Raw genomic sequence first — 11,078 nt, forward strand, 5'->3', positions numbered from 1 at the left:
TCGTACACTGGACAAGTACATCTTTTGATATAATAATTATTTGAAAGGGAATTCAATAACGGTCCACCAAAGTATCACTTTGATTAATTGTGTGAAGTTTGCAATGCCATGCAAGTTTCTTTTCAAGTTTATCACCAAAAGTTGGTGGGAGTTGGGTGTTGTATATATCCAAATATTCTAGTCAAACCTTGGATTCAACTTTACTTAAAGAAAAGGAAAAAAAAAAACTATTTTATTTTTAATGTATCGAAGTTGTTGATTAACTTTTAGTATTAACTCATGACATTTGTAAATTGTCATGATAGATATACATATCAATGTTATTATTATGGGGTGTTTGCCTAAGCTCATTTAAGTCTTAAACATTTGTAGATTGTCATGATAGATATACATATCAATGTTATTATTATGGGGTGTTTGGCTAAGCTCATTTAAGTCTTAGTTTATTACGGATTTTACATTGGTATAAGTTAAAAGAGTGTTTGGATAGAAATAATTTATGTCGGTGCCATATCGGTGATGAATCAAAATGACAAAATCCATAAGTTAAGACACTCCTAACTTATCAACTTACGAGCTATAAACTATAAGTTGAAAAGTGGTTACGATTTTTGATAAGCTTAAACAAACACCCTTTATAAAAGGAAGGGACAAACATTCTCCCAGAGAATTTTGTAAGATCTTAGCCCACGGCTATGGCTATGGCTATGTCTTGCAGGGTGCTTATCTAGTACGATAGACATGACGACAACACAATATCGGGCTTGGCGGCTTCATGCATACACATACTGGTTTAAGAGTCCCTGCAAAATATAAAAATGAGACTATCATCTTAGGTAATAAAAATAGTAGTAAAAAGTTGTCGTTTTTTCTGTTTTTTTTTTATTAAATGACACATTTGTTATAAACTTGTTCCTAGATCATTTTTATAATAGTAACTAGAGAAGCGTCCCCGCTTTGCGGGGCTTCAATGTGTTTTTTTTTTTTTTTTTTTTTTGTTATAGTTACTGCAAACTCAATTAGAGTTATTAATGAGCATGTGTGTGAAAACAATCCTCAACAAATATAACTTTATTTGTTAAGAACTCAAGCTTTATTTTATTTAGTTTTCTTTAAAATTAAATTTACAATTTTTTGTGAGATACTTCCAAGAAAGCTTAATCTCAGCAACAAAATTAAGCGGCAAATTAGTCTCTATAAACATAAAATGGGGATAATATAGCAAGTAGTATGTTGATACCTCTTCTTAGGATATTATATTATAACATTACATAAAACATACTCTTTCTTTTAGTATGTTGATACCTCTTCTGAGGATTCACCATTGAATAAGTTTGCTCAACCATGATGCGCTCTTCACTCTGCAGCTTATCAAACTTCCCTTCTCTTGCATTCCTAGCATCTTAAATTACCTTCAGCTCGTCCTTAAAGAAATGATCTTGATAATCCATCTGAATACAAAATCACAAGATCAAAAATCGCATATCATTTTATCCATATAACAATATTTTATAAACACAACTTATGTATTTGTACGTCTTCCTGTTGTCTTCTCTCCTTCACAATATGATTCTCCTCTTCAGTTTTCCTAATCCTCTAAGTCACAAAATGAAAGGACTCTTCAATTGCTTTGGAATTCTTTTGTTCTTTAACAGTCTTGTTCTTATAATAACTCAACTGCTGGTTGTCCTCATTCATTTGTGTCAACTCTCTCTTGGTAAGAAACCATCTCAAACTTCAGCTTTGATTAGCCTAAACAACAAATTCCATCTTTAGATTCAAAACACCAGAATGGAATTGGAAAAGTAAATTCAAGACACCTTCAAATTGCGGATTGAAGAAATCCAAATCTCATTTTGTTGCCAGGTAGCCATACAGCTGACGCTTTGTATTATCACACGCTTTAATCCAACTTGGAACTGATCAGCAAATAAAATGGGGGTAAAATGGTCATTTCATAAGGTTTACCATCTTCTTCTCACTATATACCAAAGAGTAAGAATAAAAGCATCTTCTGGATCAACTCTTAATGTTTACATCATTTGTCATCATCACATGAGTTCTTAATGCTCAATAAAAAAAACTAATAACACAAGGGCAATACGGTCATTACCCCAACTTCGACATTTGCTGGAGATTCGTCAATGAGGCTTGAAAGCATTGAGATAATGGTCGGCACTATGCTCTCCAACTGTAATGTAGAAAGAAAGTATATTATTGTGTTTGGATCTGATACGACCACAAGGGTATTTTTTGAAAATAGTCGTGGAGAGGGGCATAATGGTAAATTTTTGTGTTTGGGACCATTCCTCTAATATTTTTAAAATTTTGTATTTCTGACCTTTATTTGTTTTGTCCTGCTACCATTAACCTTAAAGTTTTTTTTTTTTTTTTTACTTTCTGTCAAGTCCAACTTTTCCTGATTTTCAATAATGTATATATACTATTGGAAGGGATCATTAATTACCTTGGATGTTTTGTGGTTGAAAGTAGATGTTTGTTAACTGTGCATCCGTTGTATGTCCATCTGGAAAAAAAAAGGCATATTACAAAATAATAATGTTATAAATAGATATTGAATAATGAAAACGCTACTGGAAATTCTAGAATCATTATTTTTTTTTCCTGATTCTGAATGATGAATATTACACTTGAATAACTAATTTACCTAGAAAAACATACTACTTTCAATTTAAACAAATGATATTTGAATAAGGATATGAATAAGCTAGAACCTTATAATTAAGTAACTGAATAAGGGCATATCTAGGACGGAAGTAAAAACTGTCAGTTTGCAGATTGAACCAATACCAAATGGAAATTTGCCTAATCAGATGCGTCACTACTAATTAAAAAAATCCCAAAGGAAAAAAAGGGAAAAAGAACACATACCCAAGATCATGATTTGTTCACTGTGAAAAAAAAAATGCCTACAAAATTTGAATGCTTCAATTAACGAAAAGCATACATATAAAGGAGGAAAAAAATACACAAAAGGTACCTGAAAAACTTGAAAGCAACTCGGGGGTGATCGTGAGGTGAAGCGTATAGAGTGATGATGGTGGTGAACAATGAGTTATAGGGTGATGGTGGCAGTGAGAAACCTCGTTTCTATTTAAAAAAAAGAGGGTGATGAGAAGAAAACGATAAATTATCATAACCCATATTGAATTCATATACCAAGACTCTCAAACATCGAACAAAAATATGATACTTTAGACACATACCTTTGAAAAAATACTGCTTCCCCTACGTCAGATGACCATGCCCCCCTCAAACAAAATCAGATTAGTTTTGCTGTTTACATACAAATATCATATACCTTCTAATGTTTGTATATGTATAATTGGGTCGTTCCAGATAAACCTCCTCCCGATTCCCCTCATGACCTCACTCCTCCCGATCATTCATATATTCAGGCATCTGTACCATAAATCAACAATTAAGCAAAAAAAATTAGGGTTTCAGTAGAGGAGAAGTTACTCAGGAAACTGAATGGTTCGATGAAGAAGGGAAAAGAAGAGGGAAGCAGCGACCAAAGAAAAAATGGCGAAGAACGCTTACTCTCCGACATCATCGTCTTCCTCGACTGTTAGCCAATTTCTAGAGATGTGTTTGTTGCAATACGTCTCGACATCATCACGAAAGCAGACAGAAAACGTGAAATCAAGGATTCAGACTTTCAGAAAGTCATCAACGTTTGGTGAAACCCAAATCGAGTACCGATTAACGGGAATTTAGAGAGATTGTTAGCGATTGTAAGCGCACTGGTTTCCACCGACAACGGTCGTTAACAGAGAAAGCAGACTGGCGTGCCGGTGGTGGAGAGGGAGACAAAGACTTTTTTTGAAACATGAAGGATCGACTGAAGTAGCAGGGATTGTTGGCAGTTGTAAGGCGCTCTGGTTTCCACAGATAACGGTGGATAACATAGAAAGCAGACTGGCGTGCTGGTGGTGGAGAGGGAGACGGTGGCTTCTTTTGAAACTGGAAGGATCAATTGAAGCGGCGGTATGGAGAAAGCCTAAGATAAGCGGTGCGAAGCATCGGGAAGAAAACCCACCGATCGAAAAAAAATATGTTGGTCCAATAGGATTAATTTACTGTTCGTAAGGGAACAAGAAATTAATCTATATATAAATAGTTATTTGGTTTTTTTTTTTCTTTTTCTTATTATCATATATAAATATTTTCTAAACAACATATTATTATTTTAAACTTATAAAATAATGTCAATAGAAAAAAATAACAAGTAAAGAAAAAATAACACAACTTTTGATGTCAAATCGTTTTCCAACAACAATATTTCAAAACTAGTGATGTTGAAATTTCAAATTATCTATATAAAATTAGAAATTAAGCATATAAATTAACTTTTTATCATAAAACTAACATCAAAAAATTGAAAAACAATAACAAAACCTTACAATTTTTATAGATCAGTTCAAACACGAATCAAAAATGAGCTTAACACAAGTCACAAATCATATTAACACTTATCAAAAATCAGAAATATGAATCAATGACGTAGACGAAAATTAGATTAACACGAATTCAATATTGAGTTTTTTTAAGATGTGTGAAACTAGATTACTAGAACTGATTATTAAGAAATATTGAAATCGGAAGGCAACATGAAAAAAAATAAGAATTAGTTTAGTATGAATCGATTTGTTTATTGTTGCTAAAAAAATCAGAATCGACTCATAGATATATTCAATCGATGGTGGTGAGAGGTCTAATGCGATTATTATTCTCGAAGAATCGCACATTCCTTAGTCTTCTTCATTGATTTTGTTTTGGCTACATTTTCTTTTCTTTTTCCTCTTAGTCGTTACACACGATATACTCCGGTTTTTATATACTAACATAAAAGGGTACATAAAAATGGACCCCAACAAATTTGAGGCCATGGGTGATCACCAAAGTTGCCCCACTCATTGGCATGACATTATACACAACCCTGGGCTCATTCCCTTTGACCGGTGAAATATGTTCGTCAAGCCTTTACTTTTTTTTTTAGGGTGGGAGTGTCATCTTTCACATCCCTTCCATTTCAAACAATCTCTTCCGCATCAACATTTTTATAGATCTTCTCATTACATACTTAAACCATATTTCAAGCATGTCTATCTTTCTCATCTATTAATTTTAAAAATCCTAATATAGGTATGATTGAAAATTAACATATTAATCGATCAGTTTATATATATATATATATATATATATATATATATATATATATATATATATATATATAATTCACTAATTTGGGTAATTAAGTCTAAAATTATCTCATTCATTCCTCCCCCTCCCCCTCCCCTTCCATCTTCTCTCCTTATATTGACGACTCTCTCTTCCCTTTTTATACATTCGCCATCACAATCACACCATAATCTTTTCTACTTATACTGGTAACATTGACAATCCATTTTCTCTTCTTATAAGAACAACATCATCACCACCACCGGAAGGCATCCATTGCAAATCAAATTTTTAGATACATAGAAACGTAACCCTTCTATTCATCTGATATAGCTTCACAAAGATCGCCTATTAAGAAAATGGGGTGAGGGTTTTTTTCATTATAGAAAATATTCGATTAAGAGGGAAGTGAGTCTATATGTGCTTCAATTTCTTATTTTTTTTTTTGTGGTACTTGGATAAGAAAAACAGAGAAGAATAAAAATAGGCTAGGCATGAAAATGGTTTTTTTTCCTTCTATTGGCTCTCGAATGCAAGCGTGCAAATTTTTTTTTGGTGTTAGACATGTAGCTGAAAATTTTTTTTTCTTATATTTATTCGATTGTCATGAGAATGTTATATTATACTTGTAATATATATTCATTTGAAAATTTCAGAATTATGCTTGTAATTTATGCTTTTTGTTTCTATTAATTATTTCATTCTTAAGGAAATTTTAGTTATGTACTTGTATTTTATGATCATTCTCATGAAAAGAGATATGATCATATGTAAACTTACAATTATTATGTGAGTGTATAATACATTTATTGATTTTAAAATTTTAAATAGGGGATGATGGTAGTATAACATATTAATCAATATATATATATATATATATATATATATATATATATATATATATATATATATATATATATATATATATATATATATAAAAGCTCCATTAGTTTTGGTAACTGACACAAAATTATTTCATTCCTTATCTCTCCTTTCCTGACTCGCACTTTCCTTATTATATCGAAGCCACCAAAGCAACACCACCATCGTCTTTGTTTATATCGGCAACAACAAGACCATCTTATCTCCTTATGCGTACTATGTCAGTACCACCCTCATCGGACAACTGTTGCAAATCGACATCATCTAATGTACGTAACTTCAAAGAAGATCATCGATTAAATAAAAGAAAAATGTTATGTTTCTTTGTGTTAGTGATTTGATTAAGAAGGAATTAAGTCGAACACACGCCCCTTGATTTCCTGTCTTTCTGGTGATACTCGTTAAAAGAACCAAAAAGTATGAGAATAGGATCCCAAACTAGTTGAGACCCATTTAGGATAAACCTTCAATCATTGTATAACAAATACAACTTCTAAGAACAAGGATAGATAGAACCTGATTATCTTTGGACTTTTTGACCTTTGGGACTCACTTCTAGGAGAAGTGTAAAGTTACAATTCTTTTTGCTCTATAGGATCACAGAGTTCGTTCATAGAAGGATCCTGATCGTCAAGGAGGATCTTTGACTGTCTTTAACTCAGTAATCTTTAAGGAGGATCTCTCCTAAGGAGTCGACTGGAAATGACTCTAACTTGGAAAATAACCAAAGGAAATGTTGCAACATTATAATGCTACAAATTCTACATATCTTCTTGGGAAGATCCAATCTTCGAGAAATACGTTGGTATCATAATTCTTGAAAAGCCTTGGAAAAATTCCAAACTTAGTAAACTTTGGAAAAAATCCCGAACTTAGCAATTCACTGGGGAGGATCCCAAATCATATGATAACATAAAAATGTTATAGATCTTATTTATTTTCTGGGGGAAGATCCCAACCAGAGTTAACACGAAAATGTTATAAACCTTGTGTATTTTATGGGGAAGATCCCAACTTGAGATAACATGAAAATGTTATAAACCTTAGGAATTATCTGGGAAGGATCCCAACTTAAGATAACATGTCAATCTTATAAACCTTAGGAATTCTCTGGGGAGGATCCCAACGTATGATAACATGTCAATGTTATAACCCTTAGATTTCAACTTTAGGATCTTAACTTATGTTCAGAAATAAGAGGGTTTCCAAGTCACTACAGTGTGAAATGATCCCCTTCACATCCCATAGTTAGATAACGTGCGTCCAAGCGAGGTGTATAAACCTTAACTCATGCGAAAGAGGTAATTAACTCTTTAAACCTTAGAGGGCATTAAGTACCCTTATTCGTAGGAGAGATGATCAGTCTCTATTCTTAGGATATTCGTGTTATGAATCATAGGGCGTTTACAATTATGGAACTCTTTGGTGCCAAGGTCTTCAAACGTCAGGATCCTTATTTATCAGGATCCTTGAATTTTCATCTGTCAAGATCCTTATACGTCAGGATCCTTAAGTGTCGGGATCCTTGAGTGTTAGGATCCTTGAGGCCCTGCGCACAACAAACATTAGCTAAGTGTGGGCGATAGTCTAGCTAATGCTCTTCTGATGCTTAAGTCAGTAATGGTATTCAAAGAGAATAAATAATAATAAAAATAAAGGGTAAAAGGTAAATAGCATGTGTATTTTGGTGCAAGTTTAGGTGCAATAGGATCCTTGGTATTTTGGAATGTTTTACTTAGTACCAAGTCTCCTGTTTGGAATCTTCTGACTTTTATATTTTTGTTACAAGTTTTAAACAAACCAAATAAAAACTTAAAAACTAGAACAAAACACACTAAAACAAAATAAAAAAAATTAATAAAAGGATAGAATCAATAATCATCATCGTCCTCTCATTCTCCACTTCTCCCAGCTCCATCTCGTTGCCTCGTCCACAACTCCCCCCATGTCGGAATGTACGGGTAATGAGGCAGCATGGTCGGCGGTCGCTCTACATTAAGGTGTGTAAACAAAACATCGATAGCTTGATTGTGATAATTAACACCAACACGGAGATTGTCCAAATAAGTACCAACCCGACTTTGGATGGGTCGGTTGGCACCCCTCCCTCAAATCGTTGAGGTGGTTGTTGTTGTTGGCCTCTTTCCCTGTGAGCTCTAACATTTTGTTTTCCCCTTTGTCTTGGTTGTCCCCTTTGTTGACCAAGTGGTTGCTCATCATCTTCCGGGGGTATGACATATCCCCCGCCAGTGTTCACCACAACTCGCATAAGACTCAAGAATTGAATATTCATGTCAGAGTCTTTAAAACGTGTCAAATTCCTAATAAAGTTAGGATTCAAAATCCCATACGAATGAGCTAGGCGAGGGACCAAATGTCCACCAGTAATGGGACTACCGGGCCGAGAACTTGTCGCCTTCGTCCCTAAAGATCTTGCAAGCATATATGGTAGGTCACAGAAAACTCCTGGTGTGATGATGCTCTAAAGATAGAACAAATTTTGTAAAGGCACCTTGTCGCCATGATGTTTATGGTTAATGGAGAAAGTTATCCGACGATGTAAGAACCGGTAAATTGGAGACCGAATCTGTCTTTCACAAGCATCACGTGAATTATACTCGTGATTGGAAATGCTTCTCTAGAACTAGACGTCAATCAATCCTGATGTAAAGTCCCGCACGCAACCTTGCAAAAATAGAATAAAATGAGGTGATTGTGTTTCTTCTTTAGTATATAAATCCATTCTCCAAAGAAAATTCACAAAGGCTACATTCGCGATAAACGCCACCCAATCGGAATGCAAGGGCCCAGTTGTATGTTGGGTCGGTAGTCCATTCTTCAAAATTGATCGTGGCAAAGAACTCAACGGACAATTCCCGATAAACGGGTTCTTTAATAGAAAACAAATTGCACCACCCGTTACATGGAAATATGAAACCTTCCCCAATAGATAATTTCATCCAATATCTTTCTACTTCCGCGACCATGCCAAACCCACGTAACCATGCCCAATCTACCAATGGTGCCACTGCAAATTCCTGATTGTACAACTATCCCAGCTTGTTTGCATAATTATTGAGCATTGTTTGCAAAACATTTTGAGGAAATCGGTAAAGTGGATGGATACTTTATACATCTATGTGTTCTTGCTCCTCCAGAATTGCATGCCTCAGCCCCATGATATCTGAAAATGAACAGCAAGAAAAACCAACAAAACAACCAAACAATTAAGCCATGAAGCAGAAACAGAAAGCTTTATGCCCATATTTCACGTCGTGGTCAAGAAAACCACATCGTGAATTCGGTTCAAAATGTGAACGGCAATCGGTAATTCTCAGGGCCATTTGAACTTAAATCTAAGTTTGGGGTTTGTTTAAGACTCAATTCTAAGCACTTCCAAATAACACGACTGATGTTCTTTTCATACTTCGGGACTTTGACTAATTCACATCGTGGGCCTAAGCTCATGTCGTGAATCTGGGTTGGGCCAAATTTTTGGGTTAGTTAATGTTGGCCTAAATTGCTTAATCCATATAGTCCATTATCATTTTCCTTCTTTTATTCAATTTATAAAAATCATTAGTTTTTATTCTAAAAAAGTTGTGTAAAAATATTTTTTTACGATACAGACCCCACACTTGGTTTTTACCATTTTCTAAAAAGCAATATGACTATGATGATTATTTATCCTAAAACTCAAATAGAAATGCAAAAATTAAAAATATGCAAAAACGAAAAGAAAAACACAAACCGAGCACGGGTTGCCTCCCGAGAAGCGCTTCTTTTTGTTGGAGTCATGAATCGGACTCTGTGCCACCCTACGTTGAATCGTTTCGAGTTTCAATCACCAATTGCACCTTTTTCTCCCTCCATCCTTTCTTGTACGCTTACACTCTCCTTAAGTAGGCCTTCTTAGAGTTTTCCTTGTTCAATTTAGAATCACCTTCTACGAACTTTCGTTTAACTCCTTTATTCACAACAAGTTTAGGACCTTCTCTTTCTTCTCTTTGTAGTTCGTTAGCTTCAACATTCTCCTTGTCAAAAGTTGGTGGTTTCAAGACTTGGGTAACTTCTTCTTCTTCTTCATCACATGACACCAAACTTTCTTTATCCTCCTTACTAACTAAAGAACTTGGAGTTTTGTAAGCAAAGACTTCAAAAAACATTGGAATTGATGTTCTAGGCTTTGTACGCTTGACTTCTTTAATTGCTTGAATTTCTTCTTCCATTAACTTCTCTAACTCTTCAAGCTCGTTTTCTTCATCTATATTGAATACTTTATTTTGAGCACAATCATTCTTGAATCCGTCTTCAACTCCAAAAGTCATTTCTTCATCTCCTACTCGCAATATGAGTTTTGACTCGCGAATGTCTACCAAGGATCGTGCGGTATTAATTATGCATCCTGGTTATAGGCTAGTGTTATGCTAGTATATGATTATTAGTATATATGTATGGATATTTGTACTTGTTGGTTCTGTGTTTATGTTTGTTTATTACATATGTCTACATATTTTGGTTGGGTTGACGCGGTCATGCCTTGTGCTGAAAGCCAAGACACCCGAGGTCGTCCGGATAGGCTGTAGGCCCTACGAGGCGGTCCAGACGTCAAGTCAGGTCGAAGGCCGTAGAGCGATCCAATAGGCTGTAAGACATGCGAGGCGATCCAGTCAGGCTGAAGGCTCATATTTGCATGCTTTGTTTGTTATGTTGTGTGATGGTACTTTGGGGGAACTCACTAAGCTTTGGCTTACAATTTTAGTTTATTGTTTCAGGTACTTCAGAGGATCGAGGGAAAGCATAGGCCTGATCGTGCACATCTTCCTGTTTTCATGATATTGATTTTTAGGACACTCTGGTATGATTTTACTTTTGAAACAACGGATTTTCGTGTGAACAATTATGGATAATGGCTGCTTTTGAAAATTTTAAATTTTTATCATTTTTGGGATGTTACAGGCCATGTCAAGATTCCTCATATGAAAGTTCTT

General features: G+C 34.7%; 1 long non-coding RNA gene across 1 annotated transcript; it reads right to left on the reverse strand.

Moving 5' to 3' along the window:
• Positions 1–481: 481 nt before the first annotated feature.
• LOC145168604 (uncharacterized) lies at positions 482–4,090 on the reverse strand. The gene is made up of 10 exons (XR_013741956.1): positions 3,565–4,090; positions 3,228–3,423; positions 3,002–3,111; positions 2,893–2,930; positions 2,468–2,527; positions 2,114–2,191; positions 1,821–1,919; positions 1,537–1,752; positions 1,306–1,451; positions 482–803 (listed from the first exon to the last, which is right to left on the reverse strand). It is a non-coding gene; the product is annotated as an uncharacterized LOC145168604 (long non-coding RNA).
• Positions 4,091–11,078: the final 6,988 nt, after the last annotated feature.

This window comes from Lactuca virosa, chromosome 4 (assembly GCF_052849685.1).
Source record: "Lactuca virosa cultivar CGN04683 chromosome 4, Lactuca_virosa_CGN04683_v6, whole genome shotgun sequence".
Taxonomy (NCBI): Eukaryota; Viridiplantae; Streptophyta; class Magnoliopsida; order Asterales; family Asteraceae; genus Lactuca; species Lactuca virosa.